This window comes from Panthera tigris, chromosome D2, assembly GCF_018350195.1.
Source record: "Panthera tigris isolate Pti1 chromosome D2, P.tigris_Pti1_mat1.1, whole genome shotgun sequence".
Classification (NCBI taxonomy): domain Eukaryota; kingdom Metazoa; phylum Chordata; class Mammalia; order Carnivora; family Felidae; genus Panthera; species Panthera tigris.
Window position 1 is genome coordinate 21,992,796 of NC_056670.1, and position 23,207 is coordinate 22,016,002.

A 23,207-nucleotide genomic window follows, 5' to 3' on the forward strand; every position below is an offset into this window, starting at 1 on the left:
TGCTCTAACCCCCAGGATAGGTTTGGATAAATTTGACCCTGTCCTCTGCACCCCACAATCCCCTCCGCATTGAGTAATGAAAGGATGGGGAGAGTAAACCACCTGGATCGTTCCTAACCCATGGGACACAGTGAGTGTCTACCACTTCCTGCCTAGGTTCTTGATTTCTGGGGTTTCCCTCCAAACAGAAACATGTGATTAGGCTATGAAAGACACTTATAACCACACACTTTATGAGTTTACACTGACTCTGACCAAAAATTGTCAGGAAAACACAGGTGTATGGTACCAGAAAGCTCTCCCAAGTGCAGCATCAAGTTACTCTTGTATATACATAAACCATTTTCTTTGCCTCCATGACTTCATTCTTTATTTACAGCACAGACCTTTCTCAAAATCATCCCCCGACTTGCTTCCAAGAAATGGTAAGTAGCTCAAGATCCCTAATCACTGTTTATTTTATTCACATGTTGGCTTTCTCATTATGGTACAATTACCATAAGATGATGATTCCATTGCCAGGTCAACAAGAACTGGATAATAGGTAATGAAACTTGAACTAATAGCTCTATTTCCTCTCCTTGCCTCCCACCCCCAAAACTGTACTCCTGGGCTCTCTCTCCCTCATGTTCTGAATGACCTTCAGTTTCTCTTGAAATTACTGAATTTATTGCTTTCATTTCTACCAGCTAAACTTGAGGCCTTTCTTCTCTTCTTAACCAGTACCTTGGCTGGCCCATCTCACTCAACAAAGTATAGACAAAGCAGGTAGTTATTTCAGATAGAGAGAATGCAATATTAATGTGTTTTGAAGAATTGCAGTTTATTTGAACCTCCAGGACCACAGAATGAAGCATGGGGGATGTCAGGAGATGTGATAGATCAGACAGACTAGAACTATATTGTGACAAAAGTGGAGTAGTATACCAATAGGTTGAGGCTTTATTGTCACTGGGATGGAGAGCTCCTGAATAATTTTAAGGAAAGTCATCACATGGCTGTGGAGCTTGAGGAGAGACTAGAGGACAGATAAATAGCTAGGCAGTTATTGAAATGGTGGACTTAGCAATTGATGAGAGCCCAAACTAAGGAAGTAGCAGTGACAATGGAAATAAAGGAAAAAGTAAAAGGACATGTTGAATTAGGTGTGGCTGGGGAGGAAAACGGTCAATTAAGATCAACATTGAAACTTGTGGAGTGGGCAGAAGTGGAGAGACTGTGCATCGCTGAGGTTAAGGTGCCAGCAGGAACTCCAGGTGGGGCTTCTCCAGTGAGTAGTAAGCCTGGAGCTCAAAGGACAGATGCAGATTAGAAATGTGCATGTGGACATCACCATTCTATAGGTGGTAGCTGTGACCTCAGGGTTCAACAAGACCATGCAAGGAAAGAACATAAAGGGAGAAGAGAGTCCCCAGGATCAAATTGTGGGAACCATGACGGAGAGAAAGAAACAGCCAATAAAAGACAAGGGGAAACAGAAACCACTGGGTAAGAGGAAAACCACTTACCACAAGGAGGCTAGTGTCGGGAAGGGTGCATCTTGTAAGACAGTTTCAAAAGAAAAAGTTTTGCCAACAATATCAAATGCCTCATAGACGTCACATAAAATTATGTAGATGTTTGGGAAGTAAGTACTTTTTGTCTGACTTTTCTGTGTGTATGAATAACAAACCAAATAATTTTTCTTTCTGTAGAATAACCTAATGAACTTAATTTCTTTTTCAAATTCCCTGTATAGCCTTTCTTTCTATCTGCAATCTCTGTTAACTACCTAATATGTATTTGTAATCAATATGTAAATACCACCCTTGAGCAACCTGAATCCAATTTATCACTATTTCACTATAAAATAATTATCTATTGGCCCCTCATGTCCCTGTCCTGTCACTGTGGATTCAGAGATAAATAGTCTCTGTCTCCAGGCTGACATAGTTTGTATGATTGTCATCCACTCTTGTCATCTTAAACCAAGGGGAAATGTGGGACCAAAGGGCAGTGCCCAGGGGCCATGCAGGTGAAGAGCAGCGAAAACAGTGAGAACCGACCTGTCTGGAGCAATTGCTTCCCTAGTCCTCCCCATCTATACTCAGTGACCCAGTCTCCCCACCAATACTCCCCAGGCTCAATGACCCAGTCTAGGACTACTTCCATGGAAAACAGATTCATCCTGCCTCTCATGGGGAGAGAAATATAATTGTGACTTTCTGGTGCCTGGGCTATCCCCTCTGGGGCAGATCCCACTTCCCAGCACCTAGTCAGGAATGGACTTTGGCATTTCCCAGCATGTGAAGCAATACTTCCCAGAGAGTCAGAGTTCATAGGCTAAACTAACCGGATACCTACTTAGAATGAAAAATCACAAGTGACTACAGATTTCCTCAAAAGCATGTGCTACAACAACAAAGAATGTAAAATATGTCTAAAACATACACTAAACAAATGGGTCACCGGGGGTGGCTCAGTCAGTTAAACATTCGACTTCAGCTCAGGTCATGATCTTGTGGTCTGTGAGTTTGAGCCCTTCATCGGGTTCTGTGCCTGCTTAGAGCCTGCTTCGGATTCTGTGTCTCCCTCTCTCTCTGCCTTTCCCCTGCTCACTCAAAAATAAATAAACATTTAAAAGATTTTTAAAAAATAAATAATAAATAATATTTTAAAAAGGAAGAAAAAATATTAACAGTATAAAAGAAAAACAAGGGCAAAAATTGTTATGGGAAATACAATAGATGAGATAAATAACATACTAGATGGGATAAACATTAAGAGGATCCAGCTGAGGAAATTAGCATATTGGAAGATCATATTGAGTCATTCTCAACAAAGGAAGAAGGAGAGAAAAAAGCAAAAGAAAACATAAAAATAAAGCCAGATGGTATGAAAACGTGTAATTGTGGGGCGCTTGGCTGGCTCAGTCGGTGGAGCATGTGACTCTTGATCTCAGGGTTGTGAGTTTGAGCCTCATGTTGGGTGTAGAAACAACTTTTTAAAAATTTCTAAAAAATAAAAATCTTTTGGGTGCCTGGGTGGCTCAGTCAGTTAAGAGTCAGTGACTCTTGATTTTGGCTCAGGCCATGATCTCACAGTTCGTGAGTTTGAGCCCTGTGTTGGCACTGACAGCATGGAGCCTGCTTGGGATTCTCTCCCTCCCCCCTCCCCCTCCCCAACTTGCGTTCACTCGTTCACTCACGCTGTCTTTCTCTCTCTGCCCTTCCCCCACTTGCGTGCGTGCGCTCTTTCTCTCTCTCTCTCTCTCTCTCTCAAAATAAATAAATGAATAGGGGCACCTGGGTGTCTCAGTTGGTTAAGCGTACAACTTGGGCTCAGGTCATGATCTCATGACTGGTGGGTTCAAGCTCCACATCAGGCTCTGTGCTGACAGCTCAGAGCCTGGAGCTTGCTTTGGATTCTGTGTCTCCCTCTTTCTCCATCCCTCCCCTGCTCGCACTCTGTCTCTGTCTCTTAACAATAAATAAACATTAAAAAAAATTTAAAAATAAATAAATTAACCTCGAAAAAACTTTAGAAAAAGAATATAATTGCTAAAAAAATTGGTAAAAAAAGAGAAAAATAGAAATAGGGAGGAACAAATATTTGAAGCAATAATGGAGACAAAATATTGAAAGTAAAGAAGGATGAGAGACCTAGAATCAAAAGTCTCATAAAGCCCCAAAAGAAGAAGAAAAAAACTTCACCTGGATCTCTTTGAAATTTTAAAAGGCAAAGGCAAAACATAGTCTAAATCTTGCAGAAAGAGTAAATATGTATTTTTTTTAAAGGAAAAACATTAGGGATCTAGAATTTTTTAACAGCTGAAATATAGGGCTTGGTAAAAATATTCTCAGATACTTAAGGGTTTAGAATATTTGCAACACAAAGGCCCATCCTGAAAACCATTTTCGATAAAATACAAATAAGAGCAAACAAGTCTAAAAAGTATGCAAGATATGTAAAGATCTTCAAATACTTGGTAAAGTTTGTGTTTACCTTAAAATAACTGCATTAGTCTTCTCTTGCTACTGTAACAAATTAGCACAAATGTAGTGGCCTATAATAACACAAATTTATCACCTCATAGTTCTATCCATTAACAGTACAGCACAAGTCTCACTGGGATGAAATCAAGGTGTGAGCAAAGCTGTGTTCCTTTCTGGAAGTTCCAGGGGAGAATCCATTTCCTTGTCTTTTCCAGCTTCTAGAAGGTGCTACTGCATTCCTTGGCTTGTAGACCATCTTCAAAGCCAGCAATCTTGCATCCCTCTAACCATCCTTCCAGACTGTCATATTTTCCTACGACTCTCAGACTCCTTCTTCCACTTTTAAGGACATTTATTAAGGACAGTTTGACAGTTAGACTGACAGTTAGATTGAGCCAACCTGGATAATCCAGGATAATTTCCCAAATAACAAGGTCCTTTAAATTTAATCACATTTGCAAAGTCCCCATTACCACGTAAGAGCAAAGCACATTCACAGGTTTCAGGGATTAGTATGTAGACATCTTGGGAGGCCATTATTCTGCCCACCATAATATCCATATAGTAGAGAAAGCAGAATATCCATAAATACCCCAAATTGAATATTCTAGACATTAAAGGCATGCGACAGCATGCCAAAATGGCAAGCTATGTAATGAGAGGATTAAAAGAAGCACAGAAAATGGAGTACACTTTGAAATAATAAAATATGATTACAGAAAGAGATCATTTTAATAATTAATAATTATAATAAATATAAGTAAACAGAACTTGGCAGTTAAAAGAGATTGTCATATTGTATAAAAGCAAAACTGAAATCTAGACACCTTGTCTAATCAAATCTAACATGCCATTGAATCTAAAATGTACATTTTATTATGTAAATCTAAGTAAAAAAAAGAAACGCTATCAATTAAATTATGACAAAAGCTTTCTGATCTCTTAGATTTTATTTTATGTTAATTTAAAGAGCTCTTTTAGATTTATTTAGACATGTAATTTATCATACATAGCTAATATGTGCATAAAAAAGTAAAATAAAAGCAAAATAAATTGATTAAAGTGTTTCTAAAATTTCATCACAGTCACCCAAACCTCATGAATCACCTTTTCATTTATCGATATCCATTACAATATCATGGTTTGTGGCTCAAGAGCATTGGTGAGTCAGCACTGCCTAAAATAATTCAAAAAAGAACTGAAAGCCACTGGTTCTGGGCTCTTAGGACAGCTTTACAATTATGCAGAACTAAGTCTATTTTGTTTACTCTTATTTTGTGAATATTGCCAAACATGTTTGATTCATACTTTCTCCACTCCTTTTCCACAACCACACGGTTCTTAGGGGCTAAAAGAGAGTCCCACTGTGTTCTCTTGGGATTGCATTCTGAGTCACTGACATCCATTTTTCAAGTTTTGACACGGTACTTTTTTTTTTTTTTAAAGTAACCTCTAGGCCCAGCGTTGGGCTTGAACTCAGGACCCCAAGATCGAGAGTTGCATACTCCACCAACTGAACCAGCCAGGCACCCCAATAAGGGTACTTTTGATTCTTGTGCATGTTCAGGCAATGACAACTATGGTGCAAATACCACCTAGATGACAGAAATTGTTAACACTACATTGATTGATTATAAAGTGAATCCTGATTTCAAAGCAGTTTACATGCCAGATTTCATATACATCTTAAACTCCATAAAACGATGCGTATATCTTTTACAAGGACATAGGGCTTATGACTACAGAATGTTTTAAAGTGAAAGAATGAAAAAAGAAGCTAGAGACAAATAGTAACCAAATGCAGGCTGGTACTCTTATGTAGACCTACATTGTCCAATACAGTAGCCACCAGCTACGTGTGGTTACTGAGCACTTCAAATTTGGTTAGTCTGAATTGAGATGTGCCATAAGTGTTTTTTACACACCAGATTTCAAAGATTTGCCACAAAAAAAAAAAGAATGTATGATATCTCACTGATAATTATTTCTACTACGTTTCATTGGTAACTTTGAAAACACGTTTATTTGTTTTGAGAGAGAATGTGCGTACGTGCGTGTGAGCAGGGGAAGGGCAGAGAGAGAGAGGGAGAGAGAGAATCCCAAGCAGGCCCTGCTTTGTCAGCACAGAGCCCAATGTGGGGATCAATCTCATGAACTGTGAGATTATGACCTGAGCCAAAATCAAGAGTTGGTTCTTTGACTGAGCCACCCAGGCGTCCCTAATTGTTTATATTTTCAATACATTGGGTTAAATAAATGTATTTTTGAAATTGATTTCACCGTTTCTTTTTACCTTTTTATATATTTTATTTTCTTATCCTTGTTTTTTTTTCTTTTTCTTTCTTTTCTTTTTACCTTTTCAACGCGGCCACTAGAAAATTTGAAAGTGCATGTATTTCTCACATAAAATTTCCATCAGAAAATTCTGATAATAGACTTTAGGAGAAAAGCATTGTTAGGAAATGGCATGGTTACTATATAATGATGAAAGTTTTAATTAACCAAGGAGATATAGTACAACCAAATATTTAAGTATATAATAAAATATCCTCAAATAAAATGAAGCAAAATTTGATAGAATTACAGGTGGATATTGATAAATCCAGCTATTGTACCAAAGAAAGATTTCAACACATTTGTCTCAACTATTGATAGGTGTGGCTGTCAAAAATTTAACAGCGATTAAAAAGTCTGATAAAGGGGCGCCTGGGTGGCTCAGTCCTTAAGCGTCCGACTTCAGCTCAGGTCATGATCTCGAGGTCCGTGAGTTCGAGCCCTGCGTCGGGCTCCGTGCTGACGGCTCAGAGCCTGGAGCCTGTTTCAGATTCTGTGTCTCCCTCTCTCTGACCCTCCCCCGTTCATGCTCTGTCTCTCTCTGTCTCAAAAAATGAATAAACGTTAAAAAAAAAATTAAAAAAAAAAGTCTGATAAAAACCATAATTAATGAGTCTGAATTAATGAATGCATATATAAATCCACATCTAAGATTAGAGAATACCCAGTTTCCTCTAATTCACATGGAATATTTACAGAATTGATCCTGTACCAGGCCAATAAAGCAAACATCAATAAATCTCAAAGATCAAATATCATTTAAAAAGAAGTTTTCTGTTTTGTTAAAAAATTTACTTTGAGGGGTGCCTGGGTGGTTCAGTCGGTTGAGCATCCGACTTCACCTCAGGTCATGATCTCATGGTTCGTGAGTTCGAGCCCTGCGTTGGGCTCCGTGCTGACAGCTCAGAGCCTGGAGCCTGCTTCAGATTCTGCATCCCTCCCCCCCACTCTCCACCCCACCCCTGCTTGTGCTCTGTCTCTCTCTGTCTTTCAAAAATGAATAAACGTCAAAAAAAAATTTACTTTGAAAATGATAAATGAAAAGTCCTATATATTTAAATTTTTAAGAACATATTTAAATCTTTTTTTAACATTTATTCATTTTTGAGAGAGAAATAGAGCATGAGTGGGGAAGGGGCAGAGAGAGGGAGACACAGAATCCGAAGCAGGCTCCAGGCTTTGAGCTGTCAGCACAGAGCCTGACGCGGGGGTCAAACTCATGGACTGCGAGATCGTGACCTGAGCCGAAGTCGGATGCCCAACCGACTAAGCCACCCAGGTGCCCCAAGAACATAGTTTTAAATAACCCTGGGTTAAACAGAAAAATCACACAGGAAATTTAAAAATAAAACCTAGAACACTATAGGACCTTCTGCTTTGAAACTTGGAGTAAAAGGCACTGAATTTATTCTCCCACCTCAAACACCAAAAGAATAATAAGACAAATGAAATACGTGAAACACCAGTTTTCAAAACACCGGCCATCAGGCAACGTAGGACAGTGATCCATGAGAGACTGGAATCAAATGGGATGAATTGAATGATTGCTCCAGTTTGCTGCCTTGAGTTTCTAGTCTGTGGTGAGGAGAGGGGAGACACAGGTAGAGCCTGGTGGACTCCCCAAACTGAAGATGCAAAGCTGAGGGTCCAGGGAATCAAACTAACATTCACAGGACAGAATCCTAGGGTGGGGAGAAATGCACAGAGAAGCCTGGAAATCTGCAAAGGGTCCCCCTGAAGGATTCAGGAGGGTTTTGACAGCTCATGCATGTGTGGAAACCGTTAAGAGGGCAGGACAAGAACCACTATGATGGCTAACTTCATGTGTTAACTTGACTGCACGAGTGTGTAGCCAGTATTGGATCAAACATTATTCTAAAAGCAAAAGTGAACTATTGGGACCTCATCAAAATAAAAAGCTTCTGCACAGCAAAGGAAACAGTCAGCAAAACTAAAAGGCAACTGACGGAATGGGAGAAGATATTTGCAAATGACACATCAGACAAAAGGTTAGTATCCAAAATCTATGAAGAACTCACCAAACTCCACACCCGAAAAACAAATAATCCAGTGAAGAAATGGGTGAAAGACATGAATAGACCCTTCTCCAAAGAAGACATCCAGATGGCCAACTGACACATGAAAAAATGCACAACATCACTCATCATCAGGGAAATACAAATCAAAACCAAAATGAGATACTACCTCATGCTTATCAGAATGGCTAATATTAACAACTCAGGCAACAACAGATGCTGGCAAGGATGCGGAGAAAGAGGATCTCTTTTGAATTCTTGGTGGGATGCACACTGGCACAGCCACTCTGGAAAACAGTATGGAGGTTCCTCAAAAAACTAAAATTAGAACTACCATACGACCTGGCAATTGCACTAGGCATTTATCCAAGGGATACAGGTGTGTTGTTTTGAAGGGACACGTGCATCCCCATGTTTATAACAGCACTATCGACAATAGCCAAAGTATGGAAAGAGCCCAAATGTCCATCGATGGATGAACGGATAAAGAAGATGTGGTATATATATATATATATATATATATATATACACACATACATACACAATGGAGTATTACTCGGCAATCAAAAAGAATGAAATCTTGCCATTTGCAACTATGTGGATGGAACTGCAGGGTATTATGCTAAGCAAAATTAGTCAGAGAAAAACAAATATCATATGACTTCATATGAGGACTTTAAGACACAGAACAGATGAACACAAGTGAAGGGAAGCAAAAAGAACATAAAAACAGGGAGGGGGACAAAACATAAGAGACTCTTAAATATGGAGAACAAACAGAGGGTTACTGTAAGGGTTGTGGGAGGGGGGAATGGGCTAAATGGGTAAGGGGCATTAAGGAATCTACGCCTGAAATCATTATTGCACTATATGGTAACTTACTTGGATGTAAATTAAAAAAAAAAATTAAATTAAAAAAAACAACATTGTTCTGGGTGTGTCTGTGAGGGTGTTTCTGGGTGAGATTAACATTTGAATCAGTAGACTAAATAAAGCAGATTGTCCTCCCCAATGTGATTGGACACCACATAATCAGTTGAAGGCCTGAATGGAACAAAAGTCGGACCCTCCCCCAAGGGAAAATTCATATTGTCTGACTTCCTTCAAGCTATTGGTCTTCTGGCTTTGGACTCAAACTGAAACACTGGCTCTCCTTGGGTCTTGAGCTTGCCAGCTTTCAGACTAGAATTTACACCATTGGATCTCCTGGGCCTCCAGCTTGCTGACTACAGCTCTTGAGGCTACTCAGTGTCCATAATCATGTGAGCCAATTCCTTACATTAATAATATAGTTATGTAGTATAATGATGTAGTTAAATAATATAGTTATAATTCCTGACAATAATAATATATATAATAGTACATATACACATTCTATTGGTTCTAGTATCATTACATTATTACTCTATATTATATAATTGTATTATTATTGGGTCCAATAACACATACATACAGTCTATTGGTTCTGTCTCTCTGGAGAACTCTAACACAACCACCCAAAAGGATTAGAGTTAAAGGTGCTCACCCAGGCCCTGCCAGACTAGAAAACCTCATAATTTCTAGGACAACAGGAAGAATACTCAGAGGGACCTTGCCACAGCAGTAGGGAATAATTAGCCCTAGACTAAGCACTTCTCTGGTCCTGCCTAACAAATCATAAAAGCAGTCCTAGAGAGGATTAAATCGTTTCCAAGGAACTTACCTGCACCCTAGAACAAAGCTTAGAAATAGTTATAGGAATACAAAAATATCTAGGCCCTAGCAGTGTAAAATTCGTAATGTCTGACATAGTAAAAAATTACCAAGCAGGCAAAGAAACAGGAAAATACAACCAATATTGAAGAAAAAAATGAACTGAAAACAAAGTAGGACAGACACAGATATTAGAATTAGCAGACAATGACATTTAAGTTCTTATTTTTAATGTATTCCATATATTCAAAAAGTTAAAACACTATAATCAAAGTTTATAGGATACAGAAATAATGATATCATGAGAGATGATTTTTTGTTTTGTTTTGTTTTTTTAATTCCAGTATAATTAACATACAGTGTTATATTAGTTTCAGGTATACAATATGAGGGACATTTTAAGAGTCTCATGCTCTACCGACTGAGCTAGCCAGGCGCCTATGAGGGACATTTTAGATATTAATTTTTGGATTGGAAAGATCAGGTGTGGGGGCCTGGGTGGCTCAGGAGGCTGGATGTCTGACTCTTGATTTTGACTCAGGTCATGATCTCACAGTTGTGAGACTGAGCCCAGTGTGGGGCCTGCTTAAGATTCTCTCCTTCTCCCTCTGCCCCTCCCCTGCTTGTGTGCTCTCACTCAATCTCTAAAAAACAAACAGACAAAAAAAGGCCAGGTGCTAAAACTTAATGAGTTAGTAAGAAAAAAATAATATAAGAGCAAAAATAAAAAATAAAGCAAAAATTAATAAAGAATGTTAAAGCCAAGGCCACCTGGCTGGCTCAGTCTGTAGAGCATGTGACTCTTGAGTTCGAGTCCTACATTGGGTATAAAGATTACTTAAAAAAATAGAATGCCAAACATCAGTTCTTCAAAAACAAATAAAATAGGTGGGAATGCAAACTGGTGCAGCCACTCTGGAAAACGGTGTGGAGGTTCTTCAAAAAGTTAAAAACAGAACTACTTTATGACCCAGAAAAAGCACTACTAGGAATTTATCCAAAGAATACAGGAGTGCTGGTGCATAGGGGCACTTGTATCCCAATGTTTATAGCAGCACTTTCAACAAAAGCCAAAGTATGGAAAGACCCTAAATGTCCATCAACTGACGAGTGGATAAAGAAGATGTGGTTTATATATACAGTGGAATACTACTTGGCAATGACAAAGAATGAAATCCTGCCATTTGCAACAATGTGGATGGAACTGGAAGGTATTATGCTGAGTGAAATAAATCAGTCAGAGAAAGGCAGATATCACGTATTTTCACTCATATGTGGAACTTGAGAAATTTAACAGAGGACCATGGGGGAAGGGAAGTTTCAAACAGAGAGAGAGGCAAACCATAAGAGACTCTTAAATACAGAGAACAAACTGAGGGTTTGGGGGGGGGGTGGTGGGAGAGAGGGGAAAGTGGGTGATGGGCATTGAGGAGGTCACTTGTTGGGATGAGCACTGGGTGTTGTATGTAAGCCATATCCCCATGGCACAGCAGCTGGAGGCAGGGAATTAGGATCTACCTCATGAGCAAAAGAGCATCAAAGAATTTGCGGACAAATCTTTAAAATGGAAACAGCTAGAAGTTACCGGTTAAATGAAATAAGCAACCTGCACCAAGTCCCTCTTGACCTGATGCAGCGTGAAGTGCACAACCTCATTGTGAAGTATCCTTTGCCAAAAACGTTTCACCCAAATTTAATCAAGCTTCTAGACCTAACTGCCAATGACAGAAGGTATTTTATATAATTCAGGGAAGGGACGCTTGGGTGGCTCAGTCAGTTAAGCGTCCGACTTCTGCTCAGGTCATGATTGCTCAGTTTCTCTGTCTGAGCCCTGAGTTGGGCTCTGTGCTCACAGCTTGGAGCCAGGAGCCTGCTTCTGATTCTATGTCTTCCTCTCTTTCTGTCCCTTCCCCTCTCACACTCTGTCTCTCTGTCTCTCTCAAAAATAAATTAACATTTAAAGAAAGTATATAGTACATGGAATATTGGAACAAGGTAAACGACACCATGAAAAACCAATCACATGTACCATGTGGACACTGTCTCAGGAAAAGTGGCTTACAATAGTATTACCAAAAACAAAACAAAAAGCAGTGTTAAAATAGACTAAAGAGACATAAATACAATTCCTATGTTTTGACTGTATTTCAGGGTTTTTGTTTTAAATCTTGAAAAGACATTTTGGGGAAAATTACAGATATTTGAAAGTATATAGAATATTAGAAAGTATTATGGAATTAGTGTTACTTTCTTTAGATGTTTTGGTTATGAAGGAAAAGGTCATTCTTAGATGCATGGTGAAGCATTTGGGGTAAAGTCATGGTGTCTGTAATTTACTAGAGAATGAATAATTCAGGAAGGGGGGGAGGGATGAAGAGAGAGAAAAGAAAAGCAAATTTGGCCAAATGAAAACAATTGGTGAATCTAGGTGAAGGGTTCATGGGTTTTGTTATTACTACTCTCAACTTCTTTTGTAGGTTTAAAATTTTTATTATTTATTTATTTTTATTTGAGAGACAGAGCACGAGCAGAGAGGCGGGGCAGAGGCAGAAACAGAGAGAATACCAAGCAGGCTCCACGCTTAGCACAGAGCCCTACTTGGGGCTCCATCCAACAACCCTGGGATCATGACCTGAGCTGAAATCATGAGTCAGATGCTCAGCTGTGAGAGCCACCCAGGCACCCCTGTAGGTTTAAAATTTTTAAATAAGAAGTTGGGGGGAAGCACACATACACATTCTTTTTAACACCACATAGAGAAGATAAAACCAAATAAAAATGCAAGCAAAGGAATGATGATTAAGGATAGTAGTTACCGTGGTGCCTGGGTGGCTCAGTCAGTTAAGCGTCTGACTTTGGCTCAGGTCATGATCTCACGGTTTGTGAGCTCGAGCCCCGCGTCAGGCTCTGCAGTGACAGCTCAGAGCCTAGAGCCTGCTTTGGATTCTGTCTCCCTCTCTCTCTGTCCGTCCCCTGCTCACCCTCTGTCTCTCTGTGTCAAAAATAAATAAACACTAAAAAAAAAAAAAAAAAAAAGGATAGCAGTTACCCAGGCTTTCAGTACTGGTAGAAGAAAAAAAAAAGAGTGTAAAGAGGATCACATCCATATAAAGTATTGTTAAGGTCCCAGTTTTAAAGTTTGGTTTAAAGTTATGGTTTTCATGGATGCTTATTACATTATTACTGTATAAATTAATAATTCTATGAATAAAGGTACTCATAAATGCACCAAGGGTGAGACTGTCATGAACCAAGGATTACATTATTCCACTTCTGTGTTCATAATCTACCATCAGCCTGCTCCCCTGGAAACACTGAAAATAGCCATTTATCTCGAGCAGAAAATTCTAGTGATGAGAGAAAAGCTAGACCTACAACTATTCAAGAGTGAGCTCTGAAGTTTTCATCCCTTTCATCTGAAGCTAATAATTGTGGTGTTCCAATAATAATGAACAACTATTTTGAATACTCTACCATTAGTGAATGATTCAAACTTGTTTAATCACATTCTTATTTAAAGAAAATGGTACACTTCTTCTGTTCTTTAAGAAGACACTAGTGGGGATGAAATTGTCATGAAGATACACAGTATAAGAAGACTATATAATTTCTTTTTAACAAAATTAGTGTTAATATTTCCAATTATCTGTCATGTTAGAGTATATATTTATTTTATTGCATCTAAGTGGAAGATTGCATGGGGGTAGAGAAGCTAGGCTTTGGAGTCAGAAAATCCTGGGTTCAAGGCTCCATTCCACTTCTTATTAGCTGTCTGACACTGGGCAGATTATTAAACTCCTCTAGATCTGTTTCCTCATCTGAACAATAGCATTGTTTCGTCTTTAAAGACAGTCCTTAAAGTTCTCAGCACAGCTCATGACATGTCTGAATGTTATAAAAAGTAGCTGTTATTACCATACTGAAACACTGAAATTGATTTACTTTCTCTATTTATCTATACACACATCTATTAATTTATACATATATGTATTTCCTACATGCTGACAAAGTTGCACTGTTTATTATCAGGAACTTAACAAGACAAATAAGTATGTGAAGCTCTGAAAATCGGGGAAATGTAAACACATTGCTTTAACACTGTTCATTTCTCATTAGATGATTTCTAAGGCTCCATCAACTGTAACACTGTGTAATTTATAAATTCTGATTATTGCCTTTCCAAGTGTTTAGAAGCCATTAAAGTGAAGATGAGCTTATTTCTAGTTTTGGAGTTTATGTTTTTAAAGATGGAAGAGGGGGTTCAGCTTAGACATTTTCATGACTGAACATGTCTATCTGACTTTGGAATATGGACAAATTCCATTTAAAATTTGTTTGCTCTGCTAGCCTCTTTGCTTTCCTTTTCTGAAGCTGTTGAGGGAGGTATTCATGTATCTTTTACAATACTATAATTGACTCCAGAGATATTTTGCTTGTAAATATGTTAGCAGGTGTATTCTAGAAATCTCACTTTAGTTCCCTCCTTTCTCCCTCTCTTCCTTCCTTCCTTTTTTTTTTTTAAGGTAATTGAAGAGAGTTATTCTGATTAAAGGTTTAATATATAATGATCTTTACACTGTGAAGCTTGGAAAAGTATTAGTTAAATGGTAATACCTTGAAATTATAAGTAAAATGTTAGTGGCAGCATATTCTCCCTTTTGGTGTGTGGTGATTGTAAAAACAACATAAAACTAGTTGAATGGAAATGCTTTTAAATGACCACACATCCCATTACACTAAGAGAACAATCTGTTTCTATTTCCTTCTAGTATAAGTTCACGCTCTTATAAATTTGCAATCACAGTGCATGTGTCTGAGTATGTGGTATTTGATTAAGGGAAATACCGTAATTTACCTATTTAACCATTTTCCTGTTAGACTCCTAGGTTGGCTCTAAATTTCTGTTATTATAGAAAATGTTATTACAACATAATAAGTTTTTCAAGTATATGACTTATTCATATAGAATTATTTCCTTATGATAAAATAACGTTAGAGGAATATTAAGTTTAAAAAACTGGGGGGCACCTGGGTGGCTCACTCGGTTAAGCGGCTGACTTCAGCTGAGGTCATGATCTTACAGTTTGGGAGTTTGAGCCCAGCATCCAGCTCTGCTTTCAAGCTCTCTGTTGTCAGCACAGATCCTGCTTCAGATCCTTGGTCCCCTCTCTCTCTGCCCCTCCCCCATCCATCCATGTGTGTGCTCTCTGTTTCAAAAATAAACATTTAAAAAAATATGGGGCGCCTGGGTGGCTCAGTCGGTTAAGCCTCCGACTTCGGCTCAGGTCATGATCTTGCAGCCTGTGAGTTCGAGCCCCGCGTCGGGCTCTGTGCTGACAGCTCAGAGCCTGGAGCCTGTTTCACATTCTGTGTCTCCCTCTCTCTGACCCTCCCCCGTTCATGCTCTCTCTCTGTCTCAAAAATAAATAAACGTTAAAAAAAAATTAAAAAAAATAAAGAATAAGAAAAAAATGGTATGGACATTATGACTTTTCCTTACTGAATTACTTCCCAAAAGGAAGTGTGTGTGTGTGTGTGTGTGTGTGTGTGTGTGTGTGTGTGCATAAAATATAGGATTTTATCTGAAAAATATTTTAGGATTTTATCTGAAAATGAGTATACCAAAAATATGCTTCTTTTCAGCTTAAATTATCTAACCAAGAGTACATATCCAAATTAACTTTACCAATCATACTTTTTTGTCTTTGTTACCATTGTCATCTTTTTCTTAAACCACAATCAACTTGGATGCAATGTTCAGGATTCAGTTTAAAAGAAGAGTTTCCAGGGTGCCTGGGTGGCTCAGTAGGTTGAGTGTCTGACTTCAACTCAGATCATGATCTCACGGTTCATGGGTTTGAGCCCCAAGTTGGGCTCTGTGCTGACAGCTCAGAGCCTGGAGTCTGCTTCAGATTCTGTCTCCCTCTCTTTCTGCCCCTCCCCAGCTCTCTCTCTCAAAAACAAATAAACATTAAAAAAAATTAAAAATAAACAAAACAAGAGTTTCCAATCAAGGCCATAATGAGATATTGGTTATTGTAAAAAGTCTAAGTGCCAACTAGTTTTTTGGTCTGGCCAGGTAGCTTTATTTTTGCCTTCTAAAAATGGATACATTGAATTTATTAACTTGCCTAGAACTACAACCCACTAAATGTACTTGTCATATTTTTCTCAGTCATGGGCTAACTGAATTAAGCTGAAACCATAACAAAATATAGGCCAGAAGAAAAATACTTGGTTTATAGCAGGTAGGAATGATAACAACTTCATCTATTTTACCAATTTGTCTCTACTACCCTCTAGTGGAATCATAGTCATAATGTCTTTACAGCATTGCCTCCAGATGACAAATTCACCACGTATATAGAGATTTACAAAGTTCAGCTTTATAGAGTTGGTCCCAGCATTAGATATAATCAACTTCTGGAGGTAATTACCTTTCAGCTGGCATTCTTGCACTTCTCTCTTGCCACACTAGTCCTTTCTGCTCAGTACTGCCAGATTAATCTGTTTCAATTGCAAATGGGATCCTATCACTCCCCTGCTCAGTTAAACCAAAAAACCTTTAGTCCTTCCCTCTAGACTGTTTGAAATACTGCAGGTTAACTTCCCCACAGTGACTTCTAAAACTCTTCACAATAGGGATCCAACTCTCCTTTCCCCTCTTCTATCCCTTTACCTCCTATCCCTCCAGCCAAATCCCACTGCTGGGTGTTCTCCAAATCGGCTCCCTATTTTTCCTCTTTCTGCCTAGAACGTTTCCCACCGTCATTCCCACTAACTCCCTTCTTTCATTTCCCTTTGCCAAAGTTGGGCCTGTACTTCAAGAACTGGTTCAAATGCACCCTTAGCTCAGCTTTACCAAGCTCCCTCTGTCAATCCCTTGCACGCCAGATACCTCTTTGACACTGTGCTGTCCATTGCATATGCCCAGGCTGCTCTCCTTCAATTCCCATTTAAACATCAGTTTCCCTTCCCAACCCAATGTAAAGGTCACAGCATTAATGAAGCCTTATCTGCCATCTCCAGAGTTTCCCTCCCACCTCTCTTGTGACCCCAAGCCATGTATTCAAGTCTCTGTCCCACTACTCATCACCAGAGCAATTCTTGTGAGAGATAGTGATCAGTATGATTAGGGAAAATCACACATGTGAAGTGCTTTACTGCAGGTTAGGCCTGGATCTCAGGAGATGTTGCATGGATTACCCCCATTTTAACACAACCAGGTACTATTACCATCTGCACTTGAGTAAATGAGGTACAAAGAAATAAAGTGACTTGCCCGAAGCCACAGACAGATTAAGGGGGAGAACCAGGATTTAAAACGCTTAGAGGCCATGAAGTCTCCTCCCTAAACTTTTACCTACAGTGATGGTGTAGCCATTCCTGGTGGGCTTTTTGTTGGGACCTTGCGGCTTCATTGGTTCCACTCCCACTTCTCATTTCGAATCCGTGGTTTGGAATTGGCCATGGAAAGAATCAAATAAGATCCCTGGAGTAGGAAGAAGCTTTTCTTTTGTCTTGTTGAATAAAATGGTCTACTTTTCTCTTTGAAATTTTTTTGTTTTCTTTTTCCATGTTTCCCCATCTGCATTCTGAAACTGTGAAGGGCAGGCTTGGGTCCCATTCTTGTTTGCCCATTATTTGAGCCAGTACTTAGGATAAAATAAGGGCTCCATAAAGTTATCAAATGTGGGAAGAACAGATATCTTTCCCTTTTTGTCTTATCTGGATGTGACATCACTTTACTTGCATTCCCTTAGTACTTGGTTCAAAGTATCTGCTGAAGGAAGATATTTAACTAGGTAGCCTAAAGGAAGGATAGTCATTTGGTGTATTTTTCTTATCTCACCCCTCCTCTCAAGCTCAAGGAAGATAGATAGTCTAATTCATCATTGTGTCTTTAGTAGCCCCCAAACCATGTCAGGTGAACAGAAAACACTCAAGTATTTGGTGAGTGGAACCGAAAGAGCTTAATTTCCTGTGGTACCTGAAAGTGACTGTCTCGTTTTTGAAGAAAGAGTAAATTACGTTTCATCTGTATTATTTTACTATTAGCAGTGTGTTACTGTAGCTCTGCTCTTTGGAATTTGTCAATTACAGGAAACATTTAAAATGAAGCAGAGTATTTTATAATGTGAAACCCCAGGTTTCACATTATACACCTGTATAATTTTGGATGACAGTGTATTGAATTAAAATAGAACTTCAGGGGCGCCTGGGTGGCTCAGTCGGTTGAGCGTCCGACTTCGGCTCAGGTTGTGATCTCGCGGTCCGTTAGTTCGAGCCCCGCATCAGGCTCTGTGCTGACAGCTCAGAACCTGGAGCCTGTTTCTGATTCTGTGTCTCCCTCTCTCTCTGACCCTCCCCCCATTCATGCTCTGACTCTTTCTGTCTCAAAAATAAATAAACGTTAAAAACATTTTTTTTACTTTTTTTTTTTTTTTTTTTTTTGGGGACAGAGAGAGACAGAGCATGAACGGGGGAGGGGCAGAGAGAGAGGGAGACACAGAATCGGAAACAGGCTCCAGGCTCCGAGCCATCAGCCCAGAGCCTGATGCGGGGCTCGAACTCACGGACCGCGAGATCGTGACCTGGCTGAAGTCGGACGCTTAACCGACTGCGCCACCCAGGCGCCCTAAAAACATTTTTTTTAAATAGAACTTCATCTGTTCTATTTTTTAACACCATTAAAAAATAAACTTTTGTATTAATTCTTTAACTTACTGATTAGACATCGAGTCATAATCCATTGCCCTGGTTCATGGGGATAATTTTAAAAGATAAAGATTTAAAGAAGTACTGTAAGTACTGTAAGCTTTTACCTCTGGCAGAAGGGACTATCTTAAGCATAAGCAGTATTGTGATAAAATTTAAAGAATCCATAAAAAAAATATTAAAAACACCTCAGAGGTTCAAGTAAAACAACTGCTCTGATCATTTCAACAGCCCTGATCACTTCTCTGGGCTCCAATTATGTTTAAAATTGTTTGCAGCTTAACAGACGCACCATGTATTTAACGAAGCGTAAGTGTTCAGATCCTGCCTTAGCACAGGCCCTTCCCAGAGCTCTGAGAGGGGTGTTCACATAATCATATGTTTTTGAAAAATGTATGGAATAAGGTAGTTTAGCCACAGTTCTGTAAAGCTATTGTTTCTTTCCAGTTCAACTCCCACCAGTTGCATTTCTCCCCACCTGCCAGCAGCACTGACGGGACCATGAACATAATGGGGATTCAGCTCAGGGGAAGCTGAGTGGAGGATACATTTAGCTGAGGCTCAGGGGCATGTAGTTATCTCCAGCACTTCCAAGTCATTGCCAGCGATCCTAACATAGCAACAGCTTCTGGAAATACTCCTTCTACCCTTTCTGTGGACTCTGTCGGCATCTGGAGATAAAGATATAGGGTCAGAGATCTTGTCAGAATGGTAAGTAAGTGGGCAGCGGGTCATAGAGGAGAAGCTAACTTGTGGGAAATTCTTCCAATCTGGAGATTTGTAAAATTACATCATTATGTCATCCAAATGGAACTTCCCTTGTGTCAGGAATACACTCATTAACACAGCATAAACAATCATAAATGCATCAGACAAGTTTTTGGAATCTGGAATTCTTTAGAATCATGCAAATTAGAATTTAGCATAATACTTGTGTTTGTGGGGCATAAGCTTAGAGAAGTCATACGAACAGCTCAGATGTGAAAGAAACTTGATAAGTGTTTTCTCAAATTTGATAGAAAGTCTAAAAATCTACATGATGTTATCAATAATGAGATAAGAAGTCATAAAAACCATTTTGAAATAATTAATTATAAAAAGCCAGTTTGGATTAACCATGTTAAAGGAGAGACTGAGTTATCTTCTTTCTGTTCATAGTAAATATTACAAAATTGCGATTCGTATAAAGAGACAAAGATAAAGAATTTGCCAGCTGAAAGGATGAATAAACGTTGAAAATATGGATTCCAAAAATTGTTGCCCCTCAGAAATGTAAGGACAAAAAGCATTATAAGGATGTGTCAGGCAATCAATAAAAATATAATTTTCTATGAATTTTGTGACTTTATGGTACTTTTAAACTTTAAAAATTTTATAATTTTACTGTTTCTTATTCTCATAATATTCCCTATCACACTTAATCTAGCATTCTTTTCCTTTAAAAGTTCCCCCAAATGATATTGCTTCAGGCCTCATGGAATTTGCATCTGCCTTTGGATATCTGAGGCTACATGGATGTCATATTGGTATCTCATAATCAACATGCCCAAATGAGCACTTACCCCAACCGTAAGTGCCCCTTAGCCTCTCTCCAGAATGGTAGTGGCATCAGCTCAGCTCGTTGTCAAGCATATACCCTGGTCATCACTGATGATCCTCTCTCCCTTGGTCAACACACCCAGTTCATCCCTCAGGTCTTACTGTCCTAGCTCCTTACAGTATCTCATCATTATTTCCACCTCTTCAAACTGACCACTCCCCTGGTTTCAGCACCTGTTCGGATAGATGTGGAGCCTCCACTTGTCTGGTTCTGATGCTACCTTATTGTCCCTCCTCAGATCTCCTCTTCAGTGACTTTTTCCTTCCTAATCCCATGTTCCTCATCCTGACTATGTCACTCCCTACTCACATTTTGTTTTTTTCAATTTCATCCTCTGTCCAAATCCTTTAGCAGGACCCTGAAAGACCCTTCTAGGTGTGGATATTGCCTGACTCCATAGCATCATTTTTCTGACTTATTCTCCAACCCCCTAAACTCCATTTATGTTCCAGCAATACTGAATTAATTTCAGTCCATCAAACATGTCTTTTTTTTTTTTTTTTTTTTTTTTTTCTTTTCAATGGACCAGAAATTTCTCCTCATGCATGTGTCTGCTTGGGAAATTCTTCATTCTTCAAGACTCAATTTAGAACCCACCTCTGTGGTGAAGCCTTGCCTGACCCCTCTGCCCTCCACCATACTCACAACTATTCCTAATAACCACCATGCTCTGCACAAAGCAGCCTTTACCTATCACACCTTAAGGATTTGCTCCCCACCTGTATGGGAAGACATGCATCTATTCATCTGTTACCTTTGATCCTTAATCATTGGTGAACACATTTCTATTCCTGACCCCATGCTCATTTCCTGAATTTCCAATGAAAGATTGAGATAGGTTGACGCACATGGGTTTACAGTATGGATGCCAACATCTTAACCATAATTCCTCTTTCTGTCTCTTTGTTAGAGGTATGAGGGTTGGAGCATGAAGATTATAAATGACAAGTTCTTATTATGGAGTTGTTTGAACATTTTACAAAAACCACATTACTTTTATAATTAAAAAAAAAAAATGCCTAACTCAGGAACAGCCATGATAGTTCCATGTTTTCAGCTGTGATTAAAGGATCTTGAAACTGTATGTCTTACTTTTTCCACCACTTTACTTTCTGAATTATGTTAAGAGAGATCAGTCTTCTCCTTTTGGGTATGTTTTCCAGCAACTTCTGTGAATTTTATCCAGTAGCAAAAGAGGGCTCGGCCTCTTTCATTCATCCATCCATTCATCCATTTATCTACCCATACATCCATTCATTTATTTTTGGACTAGGTAATACACTCACATGGTTCAAACTTCCAAAGACACAAAAGTCTCCCTTCCCACCTCTGTGCCCCAGGCACTCCTTCTCCTCCAGGCACAGTGTTTCTTGCATCTCCCTTCAGGGTACTTTATGTATTTACAAGCAAATGTTCTTAACCTTTTCATCTGAAAAAATACTTTAGTCAGCTTGGGCTGTCACAACCAAATACCATAAACTGGATAACTTACACAAAGAAGTCTATTTCCTCACAGTTCTGGAGACTGGAAGTCTGAGATCAAGGTTGCCCGCATGGTGGGTTCTGATGAGGCTTCTGAGCTTGTAGATGGCATCTTCTTGCTGTGTCCATGCAAGGGGGAGACAGAATGACCCAGCTCTCTGTTTTCTCTTCTTAAGAGCACTAATCCCATAGTGAGGGTTTCACCCTCAAGATCTCATTTAAACCTAATTATTTCCCAAAGGCCCCATTTCTAAATACTATCACATTAAGGGGGAGGGTTTCAATATATGAATTTGGGGCAGAGGGAGAGATAATTCACTCCACAGCAATGTTTATTTCTAAAAATAAAACAAAACAAACATACGCAGTGCCAACAGATCTTTTTTTTTTTTTCCTAAATGGAGTTTATCAAAATATAAATATGAAATTTTTAGGAGCACATGCCTTTTCATCCTATCCTCTTCTGTTCTTTTTTCACAGCATGTCAAGAATGGTTCTGAAATAGTTCGGTACCTCTCCTGTGCAGCCCCTTACAACAGTATTCAGGGCTCTTCAAGATTCTGACTCCAAACTCCCTTCTTTGCTTAACACCTGAGGACCCCCTGCACCCTACAATGGCGGCACCCTGAATTATCTGAGCTGACTTTCAGTGCTTTCCTCATGGAATTTCCTCTGCTTGGAAGCCCCACCCCCACAATTCTTTCTCCAACGTTTATTCAAATATCCCTTCCTCTGTTCGAATTCATAATCTCCCCCTCTATGTTCTCATTTCACTTTATAGCATAAATTACAGCATAAGTGCCAGAACACAATTCTAAGTAATTATGTGTTCTCCCACCCCCACCACCTAGAGCAGGAATTGTATCTGATTAATTTTGTGTCTGGAAAGTACTTTAGAGACACTGAATACAATTTGGCCCAAATAATTAATAAACTGTATTTGCTGAGATGATAGCATGAATTTACAATACCCCCTGAAAATTTAAAAACAAAGATAATTGAGTTAAATTGAAAAATCTAGCATCACAGCTGTGGAAGCTTGTGGTCTTCTTTATGCTGAATGTAAAACGGATATAATGAATTACCAGCTGTTTTTAGATGCTATAAAATGAATGCTTTGCTGAGGCTTCCCAGAAACATATATATGTATATGTATATGTATATATATACTCTCATTAAAATCAGTACCCTGAACTGGCAGAGAACAGTCTTCTTCTCTAAAGCTTTCTCTGGGGTAGTCAGTCTTCATTTAGAATGTGAGTTTGGGATTTTAAAAGTAAGTTTTAAAAGTTCTTAGGTTCAGGCAGAGATTTCACAACCCTCTACCTCCACTGTGAATCCCAAATGCTCTGCCACCTAGGAGCATAACAT